Source organism: Haliotis rufescens, unplaced genomic scaffold (genome assembly GCF_023055435.1).
Source record: "Haliotis rufescens isolate VD_foot unplaced genomic scaffold, xgHalRufe1.0.p SCAF_45, whole genome shotgun sequence".
NCBI lineage: Eukaryota > Metazoa > Mollusca > Gastropoda > Lepetellida > Haliotidae > Haliotis > Haliotis rufescens.
This window is the reverse complement of record NW_025964168.1, coordinates 1,780,042-1,795,681: the sequence shown is the minus strand read 5'-3', so window position 1 is coordinate 1,795,681 and position 15,640 is coordinate 1,780,042. Positions and strand designations below refer to the sequence as shown.

Genomic DNA, 15,640 nt, shown 5'->3' with positions numbered 1-15,640 from the left:
TTTCTGGTTGGCTTTTCATTTCTTTTTCACATTTTAATTGTTTGGAGTCAGAAGATTTTTAAACCAATTTTTAAAAAATGTGACCTTAGCGGTATATTTCATCTCCAGGATACGACTCTTAGGTCAACTGTCCTGTGCGATGTTGCCTTTTTTTTGACAAGATGAGTAGGAGTTTTAGGAGTTTTATGCACCTATATGTTCTTTGCATACTGTGATAAAAAGATATTATCTGCAAGCTCCATTGTGTCTGGGGTATTTTGCAGAAAGGATTGCTAACAGTATGCAGCTGATAAAGTTAGCATGAATGTGCAAGATTAACGTATTAGTTCTGTAATTCAATTTATGTTCACCTATCACCCATGAAACCTCCATGTAAATGTTTATACGGCCAGGGACAAATGTGTCTCCCAGACCCAGTTTGTCTCTTGACATCATATTCAGTAGATTTTAGTGGTAAAATATGGACTTTCTTAACTGAGGACTCTAGGCCAGACACATTTAACTAGTGTCACTGTCAGCCTGGAGTCGCTGACTGTTACTTGGGTGGGTGTGGTATTCCCACCACTGCACCCTCTCTCTGGTTCTTAAAGGGGAAGTGTACACGCAAAAATCACTTTCTTTCTTTTTCTAAACAAAACGCAATTTTAGAATTAGTTAGTATCTGTGTTTGAAAATATACACTCATTTTTTTTCACAGTGAAAGTAGGAAGCTCACAATAGTGTTAAAATGATATGCCGTTATGAAGCCTTCGTTTTACGAGCGAAATAGGCCTGAGTTATCCCCCTTAGAGTATGACGTAATTGGTGCCAATTCAACGGGGTCCCTGTCTATTCTCAACGCAAAAGATATCAAGGACCAGTTTGCGGTAAAACAACATGGTCTACGACACATTCCGGCGCAGTGGTGACTCAACATAACACAATTCTGGCTGGCATCTGAGACGCTAGAATCACAAAACTGTACCTACACCACGTGAAGCGGCTCTAACAAAGCATGATGACGTCATAATGTTTATCAATTGGCACCAATGACGTCATATTGCAAGGGGCATAAGCCATGGTGTTTTTGTTATGGAAATAGAACACTTGGTAAATGTGAAAAATATAAATCGTTTAAATGCAAAAAATATGTTAATTAAATTTGATGTTTTTATATTTTTGTCTATGACACTTCTATGTTAACACTTTTAATGTGGAAAAAGTACAAGAAAAATTGGTTCATTTCCGTGTGAACTTGCCCTTTAAAAAACCCTGATGTTTGCCGACATCTTTGAACGATGTTACAGCATGCCGTATTTGGGGTTTGTTGTCGCATGTCAAATAAGGAAAATACCAAAACTTGAAAGTCCGAATTTTTACTTTTAATGAGGGAATCCCAAAATATTTTGTTTGAGAAACAAGTATTATGTTCAAATACCTATTTTTACACTATGACTCTATATAGCCGTTGCCTTGAGTGTTTTTGTGATATTGTTTCTGCTCAGGAATATTTTTATCCTTCATTCCAGTATTTAAAATACTTCCATAAGACCAACTGAGGAATTTTTATAAGACCAATTTTATGAGACCAATTTATATATTCCCGACATGTCTCTGCTAGCTTTACTTCAATCTCATTAAAATCAGATCTTAGTTTTGGCTACCGCTAAAGAAAGATCTGAGGACATCCCATTGCGTGTCACGTCAGAACGACCTTTCACGAAATTTGACCGACCAATGAAATGACTGACAAGAAATCGACGTTGGCCAATCAGAAGGCAGCTTCCTCGAGCTCTATGACACTAGTTTCAAACTGGCGACTACGCTTCGAAACATATTTTGATGTAATCTTGATTAAAAAATTTAAAACTAATAAGAAGAACATACTGGAATGGCTTATAGATGGCCTAGATTGTATGGATATAACCATAAAACCTGTAACAGTCGTTCGGATACCCCGTGTTAAATATATCGTGGTTGCATGATTAGAAAACACATTCCGACTGTCACTTTCATGATCTGGTAAGCGACGTTCTGATTGGTTGGATGAAAGGTCGTTCTGACGTGACCCGTAGTGGGATGTCCTCAGATCTTCGTTTAGCAATAGCGAGAACTAAAATCTGATTTTAATGAGATTGGCTTAACTTTTGAGATTTTTTAAGGCTTCGCTGCCTCACACTGAAGCACACGTAGCACATGTGGTGTCTCCTTAGGCAGGTGATTTCTTTAAATATACCTGATCACCCAGCAGTAAATGGGTACCTGGTAGGTAGAACCTTCTAGCACCTCACATGGCAGCTTGGCTTGTATGTTACCCATGGAGCTGAGGATGAAAATTGAGTACACACTGATCCATTGACCGGGGTAATAATGTTAGCACTTTGGGCCTGCTTAAGATGGATTTGGTGCTCTGTAAATCCACGATACTATTATTATTATTACATGTGATGGAGGATCAGTGTAAATAAATATGCAGCTTAAATAAATGGTTGTTTTGTTCATATTTCTGCTAGTGGTTGCTGAGTACAGATTGTAACCTAGATGGTCTGTGGATTATCCAGTCTGGACCAGATGAACCAGTATTCGAGTATTGTTTTCATGGCTTTTAGCAATATGCCAGCAACATCACGGTGGAACCCAGAAATGGGTTCACACATTGTACCCATGTGGGGAATCGAACCCAAGTCTTCGGCATGACGAGCCACTAGGCTACCCCACCACCCCTGCTATCATTAACAACATCCCATGCTGGCCCATAGTCACGAAGCCTGACCAATGGAGTTCTGGGGACTGTTTCTAACCCGGGTCACCATGTGGGTTAGTTATATATGGTGAAGATCTGGGTTCTGATTGATCTTCAGCAACCAATGATTGCTGAAGGTGACTAACGGATCTGTTGGTCAGTGATGCTGACTTGTTTAATGCATGTCATTGTATCCCAATCGTGATGCTCATAACGTCAATCACTGGATAGTCCAGCTGGAATATCGCTAGGTGAGTGCAGCATTAAACAACAAACACATCAACAAACAAGTGATGTAAAGGCCTGCTTTAGTGCTATAGCTAGTGTGTGAGTGAGTGAGTGATATGGGTTTGAGGCTGGGTTTGTTGTGGTAGAAAGCCTAAAGTGTATTAGGTCACAGACCTTTACCACTTTGATGAATCCTACATGCACAACCTAAGGACCATTAAAGCAGTGTAAATCTGGGATTTAAGCTCTTCACAGCAGATCCTGGCAAGATGAAGGGAAGCAACTCTGCACAATGAATTGTGGCACCTTATACCACTGTGCCACCTGTAGTAGTATTGGCATCAACACACTGATGAAGATTATCTTATCACTGCTAGAGCCAACATGTTAACCACTAGGCTACCCCGCTGTTGGGTGAATAAGCTTGACGAGCCAACACGTTAACCACTAGACTACCCCGCTGTTGGGTGAATAAGCTGGACGAGCCAACACGTTAACCGCTAGACTACCCCGCTGTTGGGTGAATGAGCTTGACGAGCCAACACGTTAACCACTAGACTACCCCGCTGTTGGGTGAATGAGCTTGACGAGCCAACACGTTAACCACAAGACTACCCCGCTGTTGGGTGAATGAGCTTGACGAGCCAACACGTTAACCACTAGACTACCCTGCTGTTGGGTGAATAATCTTGACGAGCCAACACGTTAACCACTAGACTACCCCTCTGTTGGGTGAATGAGCTTGACGAGCCAACACGTTAACCACAAGACTACCCCGCTGTTGGGTGAATAAGCTTGACGAGCCAACACGTTAACCACTAGACTACCCCGCTGTTGGGTGAATAAGCTGGACGAGCCAACACGTTAACCGCTAGACTACCCCGCTGTTGGGTGAATGAGCTTGACGAGCCAACACGTTAACCACTAGACTACCCCGCTGTTGGGTGAATGAGCTTGACGAGCCAACACGTTAACCACAAGACTACCCCGCTGTTGGGTGAATGAGCTTGATGAGCCAACACGTTAACCACTAGACTACCCCGATGTTGGGTGAATAATCTTGACGAGCCAACACGTTAACCACTAGACTACCCCTCTGTTGGGTGAATGAGCTTGACGAGCCAACACGTTAACCACAAGACTACCCCGCTGTTGGGTGAATAATCTTGACGAGCCAACACGTTAACCACTAGACTACCCCGCTGTTCGGTGAATGAGCTTGACGAGCCAACACGTTAACCACAAGACTACCCCGCTGTTGGGTGAATAAGCTGGACGAGCCAACACGTTAACCACTAGACTACCCCGCTGTTGGGTGAATGAGCTTGACGAGCTAACACGTTAACCACAAGACTACCCCTCTGTTGGGTGAATAAGCTGGACGAGCCAACACGTTAACCACTAGACTACCCCGCTGTTGGGTGAATGAGCTTGACGAGCTAACACGTTAACCACAAGACTACCCCTCTGTTGGGTGAATAAGCTGGACGAGCCAACACGTTAACCACTAGACTACCCCGCTGTTGGGTGAATAAGCTGGACGAGCCAACACGTTAACCACTAGACTACCCCACTGTTGGGTGAATAAGCTGGACGAGCCAACACGTTAACCACAAGACTACCCCGCTGTTGGGTGAATAAGCTGGACGAGCCAACACGTTAACCGCTAGACTACCCCGCTGTTGGGTGAATAAGCTGGACGAGCCAACACGTTAACCACTAGACTACCCCGCTGTTGGGTGAATAAGCTGGACGAGCCAACACGTTAACCACAAGACTACCCCGCTGTTGGGTGAATAAGCTGGACGAGCTAACACGTTAACCACAAGACTACCCCTCTGTTGGGTGAATAAGCTGGACGAGCCAACACGTTAACCACTAGACTACCCCGCTGTTGGGTGAATAAGCTGGACGAGCCAACACGTTAACCGCTGCTGAGCAGTATTTCAGATATATGACGGTGGTCTGTAAATAATCCAATGAATAAGATGATCTACGCAATTGGGATACGATGACATGCATTAACCTTGTCAGCGAGCCTGACCACCCGATCCAGTTAGTCGCCTCTTACAAGCATAGTCGCCTTTTACGGCAAGCATGGGTTGCTCACGACCTAATCTAACCAGGTTCTTCACGGGTCCCACCACTGTAGTATTTACCCTAGATAACGGTGTCCAGGGGCCTATTTTAGGAAGCAGGTGATGATATAACCAAAGATTAAGTCAACCTTCAAATGTCCTCATGAAACCTGCACACATGCAACAACCATGGCTCAAACAACAGGCAAATAAGGAAATCTGTGATAGCGCCCAACGCATTGACAGAATTAAATATGCAATAAGAAATCGTTTTATTGTTAATAGCCAATACCAATACTCGGAGAACTTTAAGAGCACTCATAAAATGAAACTACATAACAAAAGAGCTAACGTGGATGGAGAGTGAGTGAGTGAGTGAGTGAGAGAGGATTGGGTTTAACGCCGCTTTGAACAGTATTTCAGTTATATCACGGCGTGTCATCTTAAAGTGGGAAAAGAGGAACAAGTGATGCAGGTCCTACGAGACCTTTATCACTTTGGTGAAATCCACGAGCAGGCATATCGTGGATGGCACTGACAAACCTAGAGACCCGTGAAGATCCGGGTTAGAACAGGTCTTCAGCAACTCATGCTTGCCGAAAAAGGCGACTATGCTTGTCGTAAGAGGCGACTAACGGGATCGGGTGGTCAGGCTCACTGACTTGGTTGATGCATGTCATCGTATCCCAACTGCGTGGATCGATGCTCATGATGTCAATCACTGGATTGTCTGGTCCAGACTTGATTATTTACAGACGTCATATAGCTGGAATATAGCTGAGTGTGGCGTTAAACAACAAACAAAGACAAAGACAAACCTAGAAACATGATCATGATAAAAAGTGAATCTGCCAATACGATGAAACGGTCGACGTGGACTTTGCAAAAGCACTCCTAGATTACGCCCCAGTAAACAATCTACGTGCGAATGATGCAGCAGTTCACCCAAGCTCCCGATCAAGAAGGGCCATTATGTATGTAAGGGCTTATCACGCTCTAGCTGGCACGGTGACGGCAATGGTCGTCTGCTCGAGTTGGTTCCACAATGGAAATCACTGTGGCAATACTGGCGAAGATGTAAGATGATTGTTTCTCGCCCACGTCCCATGGCGAAGAACCAACTGACCTCTCTTGATTTTACATGGAGACAAACAGCTTACTGACAGATGCCACGAGCTACAGGCACCATGGTTACCGGACCTGAACTTCAAAACCCGTACGTGAGTGATGACGTCATATCCGGAGCCCGTGTACCACAGTACACGTTCACAATAACAGATAACCAACAGACACGCATCACTCTATCACACACACGCTGTGATACTGTCACACATACAGTCTGGCCTCACCACATCATTACCGTAAAGCTCCGGGTTAGAATAGGTCTTCAGCAACCAATGCTTGCCGTAAGAGACGACTTACGGGATCGGGTGGTCAGGCTCGCTGACTTATTTGACGCATGTCATCGTATCCCAATTGCGTGGATCGATGCTCATGATATCATGTCAATTACTGAATCGTCTGTTCCAGTCTCGATTATTTACAGACCGCAGTCATATAGCTGGATATTGCTTGGCGCGGCGTTAAAAAAGAAAGAAAGAAACAAACAAACAAACACCTCATTATCTTGACCCGTGAAGATTCCGGGGTAGAATAGGTCTTCAGCAACCCACGCTTGCCGTAAAAGGTGACTATGCTTGTCGTGAAAGGCGACTAACGGGATCGGGTGGTCAGGCTCGCTGACTTGGTTGATGCATGTCATCGTATCCCAATTGCGTGGATGGATGCTCATGATATCAATCACTGGATTGTCTGGTCCAGACTCAATTATTTACAGACCGCCGTCATATAGCTGGAATATTGCTGAGTGCGGCGTTAAACAACAAACAAACCAAACCAAACCTCATTATCTTACATACTGTTTGGCCACACTACACCGATTTTTCCAAATGACAATAGTTAATCTGTCTTCGCTGGTGGATATGGCAACGCATTTTGGTATTCTTTAAGTTGTTTTGGGTAGTATACATCTGACGGTGTCAGTTTGGTCTGCAACGTTACACTACAACACTCATCTGGATGAGTGAGTGAGTGAGTTTGGTTTTACGCCGCTTTTAGCAATATTCAAGCAATATCACGGCGGGGGACACCAGAAATGGGCTTCACACATTGTACCCATGTCGGAAATCGAACCCGGGTCTTCGGCGTGACGAGCGAACGCTTTAACCACTAGGCTACCCGACCGGCCCTCATCTGGATGAAGATAACCCGTGTATGCACTCACGCACTGCAGTCCATCGACACAGATGGCTGATAAACAATTAGGCCACATAAATAAATACTTGAGTTTCGGTAATCTGATCATCCCATATTCTTTGAAGATGGAACTCATCAAGCACGTCAATATTTTTTCCAATTCTACCCATCGACCACGTGTTCCCTACAACCTATGTATTGGGTGATTGTAGTACCCTTCCTTGGAAACAGGATACGCATCACTGTATGTGTTGTTGCATCGACCTCACCAAACACGACACGGCGGATAGATCTACCCCCTGCGTCTCGGCGTATCCGGTATCAGCTGATCACCAATACTTCTTTTATATACCACAATACTTGATGTATCAAATAACAACATGGAGGGAGTGTGGTTAGGCGGCTGAAGGACCCGTACATTAACTGGACACACATCGCTGGTCTCCTGGAGGGGAAATTCGCATAGTGTTAGAGCAGAGACCATAAATCTATTATATGGTCTCTGGTTAGAGGTAGCAGCTCTACGCGCACGACATGTCGTCTCTTTAGATTAGAACAAATTAAATTAATTATAGCATCGGGGGGCATCGGCACACATTAGCGCAAACGATCACTACACAAAAGAGTGAGTGAGAATGGTTTTACGCCGCTTTAAGCACTATTCCAGCAGTATCACGGCGGGGGACACCAGAAATGGGCTTCACATAATGTACCCATGTCGGGAATCGAACCCGGGTCTTCGGCGTGACGAGCGAATGCTTTAACCACTAGGCTACCCGACCGCCCCCTACACAAAAGAAGTTAAGGAAACGATTCTTTCATATTAGTATAAGCTGTTGCTCTTGTTTATACGCAGGCGTATCAGAGGATATTGGCTCCATGTTTAAAGTAAAAAATACTATTTATTAATTGACATCAAGATCATTTTTTAGTTTGGATGCAATGGATGACTTGATATACTTTAGTCATTTGTAACGTAATAACAAATCTTTTGGGAATATTTTAAAATGACAGTCATTTCCAGTTCATATTAGTATAGTTAATCTGACTTGGATTGATTCATAGTAATATGAAAGAATCGAGTGGTCCCTAACGTTTTTAGTAGTACGTGTATAGCCATCATGTAACTATTGTCCATCGGCGTCATTGAGTGAGTGAGTTGGAGTTATATGTTACAGGGTCTGGTTTCACAAAACAACCTTAGCGATGAGAATTAAGATCGAGCTAACGTTGCTTTGTGAAACCGGTGTTTCTTCAGACAAGGGTAACCTTAGTTCTAACCTTATAGGGGTTAAGATTAACCTTAATTCTAGCTTTTATAGTGGTAAAAGTTAACCTTAGCTAAGGTTTCTTTGAGAAACGGGTCCCAGACCAAGGATCATAACCGGATCAGATAGCACAACGGGCAGATCCTCACACCTATAGCAGCAATGCAAGTTGCGGCGCCTTTTAACTAGGCTATGGGGCCAGTCGGGTCACCGGCCTACAATGCGTGCCATGGTACAAAACAGCCAAACTAGACACGCCCTAGAGTATTTATTTACCATTGTATACACACCTAATGCAAAACGCCACGCGCTTCGCAAGTTTATATACATAATATCTTATATAAGTATATATCAGATTATACTTTAATTATTTTTCGTGTTTATTATGTTTATAGAATACGAGTTATAAAAACTTGATTCTTTATCGAGTTTGTAAGATTTAAAGTACTAAATTAACAGACAGACTATAACAATATTTTCATCATAATAATTATATAATTTTTATACTACATTTTAGAATATGACTCTCGTCAGAAACTAATTTCTCTAAAACGTATGGAAGACTTTCCAAGACAATTCCATCTATATATTTCTATAGAATAAATCAGTGCTAATCCAAGGATTGCGTCGCCTGTCAACAGCTGTAAAACACAGAGACTTACCTAAGCGTTAACGGCGGCTAGTTTCCAGGCGGTTAGCTGTTCCTTGGATATCCTATTCCCCAACACCCAGAATCACACGGACCTACTCGCTATACCTTGATCTCTTACACTTGTAGAAGAGTCAATATTATTAGTCTCCCATAGTAACCTTTAATCGATGCTGTCGTGTGCGCGGATGTGGCGTTCAGACACAATATACCCCACAGTCAATAGACGGCTCCGAAACATGCTTAATAAACTAGGTGCCGTCTTAGCATGCGGTGAGCTATTGATTGTCCTGTTCAATTACTACCGAGGCTTTTTAGCCAAATACCCAAGTAACATATCACTCGCAGCGTTTATTTGAATAATACATGTAGGCCACACCGAGGCAAAGGCAGCATGACGAACGGCGCCATTGTATACTGCTATTCAGTAACGTGAATATATACTCTCACATCAGTCAATGGGTAAATGTACCCGTGTCACTGGGGTATTTTGCTCTATGGGCAACGGGAAACAGTTTTATCTATACATGAATGCAAAAACTGATTTGTGTTCGATCCGCCTTTGTGATTTTCCTTTCAGAGTAATACTATTATTTTCTTAATAGCTTTCAATATTTCGAACAATATTAGATGTTTAGATATGGATCAAATGCACAAAACTTTCCCGTAGTTCATGGACTAGAAATCAGATTCCATTATCATAGCTCTCTAGACATGTTTTGGTTGGTATATTGACAAAGCGTTAAACTATATCAGCTCACCCTTCTTACGAGTATGCATGCTAAAACACACGTACATCGGTTGTGTGGGTTATGGCGTGAGACCTGTTTGTAAAAGATTGAGTGAATATGGTTTTATGCAACCTATATCACTACAATGAACGGTTCAATCCCATTGTGCCTACATCCAAATTTGCCTACAGACATTAATGTAGGCACATTGGGAACTCCCTATTTATGTAAATGGACTGAACCACTACTGTTTGACTTATTGTTTTTAATATCTGTTGCTCAATCACATAAGGCTTGAACTGTTGTAGATTCCTGTATACATTGTAAGTTACTAAAAAACCGAGTAGATGAATTATATTCTTTGACTGTATAAACAACAACAACAACAACAACAACATAATATAGAAACGATCTCATAAATTAACTATTTTTCAGATCAATCCAATTTATTTAAGATTTAATCCATTGTTGTTCAAACAAGCCAGTTCTTAAGCTGAGCAGAGATGTAAATACTGGTACATATGACTGTATAAACTTTATTTTCTTTTAGAGATCAATGCAAGTAACATGAGTCAGTAAAATGTGTCCATGTATATCACTTCCTTTATTCTATTTTAATCTCATCACATGTGTGATGGTTTTATCTCATTTCACATCGACACCCAACGGACATCAGGACATCGGGAGCGGATATAGCTGTTTGGAGTGAGTGAGTGAGTGAGTTGGGTTTAACGCTGCTTTTAACAGTATTCCAGTTATATCGCGACGTGTCAGCTTAATGTGGGAGAAAAAGCCCGAAGTGATGCAGGTCTCAGACGTTTACTACTTCGGTGAAACCCACGAGCACGGGCATGGTGCTGACAAACCTTGAAACATAATCGGGGCGAACCGGGATTCGAACCACCAATCATAGGTTTCTGGCGTGGCCAAGGGACGCAACTCTGCCCAGCGATTTGCGGCGCCTTAGACGACTGGGCCACCCGTGCCCCCCAGCTGTAAGAAAGAGGAAGGTGTGGAGGTGGCCTTTTATGATATGGTAATTAACGTTCAGTAATCGTGTAATTTTGTTGTATTAAACAACAAAATATTAAGTTATTTATATTTTATACTTTTACTTTTAGTATACCCCATTACCTATGAAGCGTCCGAATATATGAATCTTTAGACAGGCCAGGAAAGTTTAATGTCGTTATAATTTCCTTATGTGAAGTTTACACGACATACGAATTTACGGTGGCCGCGATACTGTATTTTTGAAATGATGTAAATAGTGACATACAGACTACTTCCACATTCTTGGATTTCCCTTACAGAATAAAATACAGGATCGTTGTTTCCGATTATTTACACATATTAATATCAATGTGTTTGATGTCATGTCGGTGAACGGAGATCCTTTCTACGGGCCACCCTAGTGAACAAAACGAAGAAATGCACACCCGATCTATGGACTCGAACCATGCGTAGACTGCAAATGACAACGAACAACATTCTACTACTATCTATATAATTTACTTCATTATCTGTTCTACACGACTATAAAGTCAACTTTGAACGATCGGCCAGCTGATTAGTGCTGGCCAACACTTATAATCAGCACAGGTTCACTGACAACTTTGGAGATCGTGTCGACCATTTTGATGGCCAAAATCCTATGTTAAAGTATTGGGGTTACGGTCGTCTTAGCGCTAAGATCGCTTTGTGAAACCGGGCGATGTACTTGAAGTAAATGCATTACGAGGTAGTTTTTAACAAACATTTTGCATCTGATGATGATATTAATATATTATTCAGATTTAGGTTTAGTGTAACCAAACTGTAGAACAATCTGAAACTATTTATTTCAGCTGTAGAGATGGTTTTTGTGTGGCTGTCAGTGTATTCAGAAGTCTCACGGTCTGAAAAGGAGTTGTATGTACGTCCTATAAAACAGGGTTATAAAACATCACAAGAACTGATATTGCATTCACTTTGTGCGCCTTCACTGGAGGTTATTACACGTATATGGCGAAGTGAGTGAGTGAGTATGATTTTACGCCGTTTTTCCTCAATATTCCATCAATCCCTTTAATGCACAGCAGCGCCAGGCAGGGTAACAACAAGTACCATTTTTAACGTCTTTTGGTATGACGCGGCACCGGCCGGGTGTCGAACCGCTCTCCGGGCAGACGCTCTATCCACTGGATCACTAAGGCGGTCAGGTTACTGTCGGGAACACTCGGACACAATGCATGTAGTAACTTTAATACTGTGGATGTCGTGATCGAATCTGAACTGCATCATAATGATCATCATGATCATCATCGTCATCAGCAGCTGCACCCGAACACTGTGAATTCAGTATCTGTTTCCGGAAACAAGTCCCAGTGTTACTATGTCACGTGATCACTTTGAAGATCCGAGGTAGAATAGGTATTCAGCAACCCATGCTTGCCGTCAAAGGCGACTATGCTTGTCGTAAGAACACGTAGTTCAGTTGCTGATATGGTCCGAGATGGCTGCTTGCTGTCTGATTTGCTGGTTGAGGGTTTGTGCTCTTTGATTCTGGTGTTGATGGGGACCGTATCAGAAACTGTCCTAATCACAACATCAACTGGGACAACGTCCAAATCCTCTCCAATAACCTACGATTTCACTAAAAGAAAACTAACAGAAGCTGTCCACATTGGCCGCCACAAGCCATCAATTAACAGAGATCAAGGCTAGTTCATCCCACCAGCCTACTATGAATTCATTAAGCAATAATCACCACACCTATACAAACTTATCCTGTTTATTTAGCTTCATGTCCCATGTTCGCCGTCCATCATGTTGTGAAAGTATTATCCTTCTGCTGTCATTACTCACTCATGTTATCCCACTCATGTATGCAATTGTTGTTACTGTTAATCCTCAACCACTCTGCATAGTCTGTAGAATGTTCCTCATTCAGTCTTGCTTGACAACGGTATAAGGATCTATACCGGAACCTCGTCTTTACAGTATTAAAGAGGTTGTTATCCATAAATTGTGTCTACTTTGTAAGACAGAAGTGAACTGCTATTAGCTTGAGTCTGAATGACATAACACTTTTTGACAAACACAAACGCAAAATATAAACAACTTCCTTGTTTAAATAAATTTTTCCAGATTTATTCCTTTTTTATCTGCATTTACTTCCTGCTACAAATCAGCGAGGAGGAAATATCCATGGAAACGAGAAAATATATTCTCGATCATCAACATTAATCTGTAACCACTAAAAAGATACAAATTCATTAATCTGATATGGTTTCTTTTGAATGTTACTACACCGATTTCACAAGCATGTACATATTTGTCATCGCCCAACGCTTAACGTTGTTTTAGATATTAACGCCGAATGTGTTCAATGTGTTTGAGAATTTTAATGATTCTTTTACAGGCGCTTCAGCCAATCGGCCATTCATGGCCAACTCCTGTCTTTCCGGGACAAGCCCAATCGCGACTCGTGCCCCTCTCGGGGTATTTGACTTTAATGTCGTATGAACGTCAGAAGGATTCCAAATCATCACACTGCCCCGCCAAACGGTACAGTCTCCTGTATACAACAAGGAGCCGTTCTTTATCCCACACGTCGGTAGATCCGTGTTCTGCCGACGGCTCTGAACAGCTGGAACCAACTCTCATCAGAAAAAAACCCACACTGCCTATTACAGCATTGCAGCGTTCAACTTGGCGTGCCCACCGCAAACGCCGAAGCCGGTGTTGCCTCGTCAGTGTCATTCCTCTGAGTGGTCGATGTACGCCCTGATATCACGCCCTCGAAGTCGACGACGTATGGTGTGACGTCTGATGAAACGCTCAAGCGCAATCAGCGCAGATGACGTCACAGTGGAGAGTCTGTCACGTAGGTGTAAGGTACGGAGGCAGCGGTCCCGATTAATAGTGCTGGTTCACTTACATACCATGAGTTGAACATGAATACTCCACTCCGATACTGACGACCAGTCCTTGTTTTAGCCTTTTAATGCCGAGCGCCAGGCAGGGAAACAACGAGTACCATCTTTAACGTCTTTTGGTATGACGCGACTGTGGATCGAACCCCGGACCTTCGGGCGGACGCTCTACCACTAGACCACGGAGGCGGTCCGTTGTTATGTTCAGAACGTGGTAGGTATATCTCTGTGATATATCTGTTTCAGATACATATATACTACTCAAAAGAAGTTAAAGAACACATGATTCTTTCAAAGCAATATATCATGTCACACATGCCATGACTGATTAACTATTTAGTAATATGTAAGAATCAGGCGTTCTTTCACTTTCTTTTAGTAGTATATATTGTACGGGCCTGTTTGTGTTTGGTCTGTGTTTGATAAGCGTTATAATTATAAGTATATAGGTATAACTGCTGTACTGCAGTTGTACTGCCGGATGTTTGTCTTTTTAATTGTCTGTTTAGTGTTGAGCAGGTTCCAACTCTTCAAACCTGATGGGCGGACGCGAGTTTATCGACGACGTGGTGAACGTAAGACCCCTTGTTGTGTCCAGGAGGTGGAACCTTACGGGGGCGGAAGTGTGATGGTCTTGGGCGGCATTTGCGGGGACGAGAAGACGGAACTTGTCATCATCGAAGGCAATCTGACAGCACAACGCTACATTGACAATATCTTACGGCCAGTGGTTCTTCCTTTCATCCAGCGTCAACAACGGACGGTGTTCCAACAAGATAACGCCACACCCCATAAAGCCCGTATTTCTTAGAGACTTCCTCAACGCCAACAACGTGATTGTCCTGCCGTGGCCAGCTCGATCACCAGATCTGTCACCAATAGAAAATCTCTGGGACCAGCTGGGGCGTCGTCTTCGGAAACGTCAACATCCTCCCTTCACGAGACAAGCGTTGATCGTTGCCCTCCGTGAGGAATGGAATCGGATACCTGCAGTCGATGTGAGGACGCTTGTCTACTCAGTTCGACGCCGCATTCGAATATGCATTGCCGCTCATGGAGGTCATATCCCGTATTGAACTGTCTGGGCCGTCGTCACTTTAAAGTTGTAACCAGTGTTGTTGATCGGATACTGGACGAATGACCCCTTGTCAAGAAATGTCCCTGTTGGAGGTCAAGGACTTTGTTGTTGAATTAGTAAATTCGCATTTTACTGTTCTGAATGATGAATTTCTACAATTTTAATAACATAACTGCTTTTAATTGTAAATACATTTAGAATGTTAGTTCCGAATAATTATCTTGTGTCTCATGAGTGAGTGAGTTGGGTTTAACGCCGCTTTTAACAGTATTTCTGAGTTAACTTCATTAAAGCATGGCTTGTGAAAAATATAATTCTCGAACTGTCTGTCGATATCAATGCTGTAGTAACATGTAGTGGTCATATAATTTGTCTTTGATATATGACGCTACAATATTTAACAGTTTGTAAAATTGATTCATGTATTACGTTAATTATTAACAAGAAATGATATCCGACAATTTAATATCTATTTAGTTAGTGTGATACATCAAAGCAACTATAGGTACACTTTAGCCCTTAACACTTGATGGCTTTGAAATATCTGGATGTCTAGGTACGTCTAGATAGTTATCATTCCATAGTCTGTCTCGGCCTCGATACATCCTCTTCTTGGGTGGCTTCAAACTATCTGGATTGTGATCGCAGTATTATGTTGCTCAACCTGCAGCATCTCAATGAATTTGAACTTATTTGGATGCCGCCCTCTGATT

The 15,640-nt window shown here is 42.5% G+C and overlaps 1 protein-coding gene across 2 annotated transcripts in view; it reads right to left on the bottom strand.

The window, feature by feature from the left end:
• Positions 1 to 9,388, bottom strand: part of LOC124145907 (tubulin tyrosine ligase 3-like) — a 79,452-nt gene extending 70,064 nt beyond the window's left edge. For both annotated transcript variants that reach the window (XM_046515875.2, XM_046515876.2), the window contains exon 1: positions 9,215 to 9,388. The gene's annotated coding sequence lies outside the window, so the exon portion shown is untranslated. The remainder of the gene's footprint in view (positions 1 to 9,214) is intronic.
• Positions 9,389 to 15,640: the final 6,252 nt, after the last annotated feature.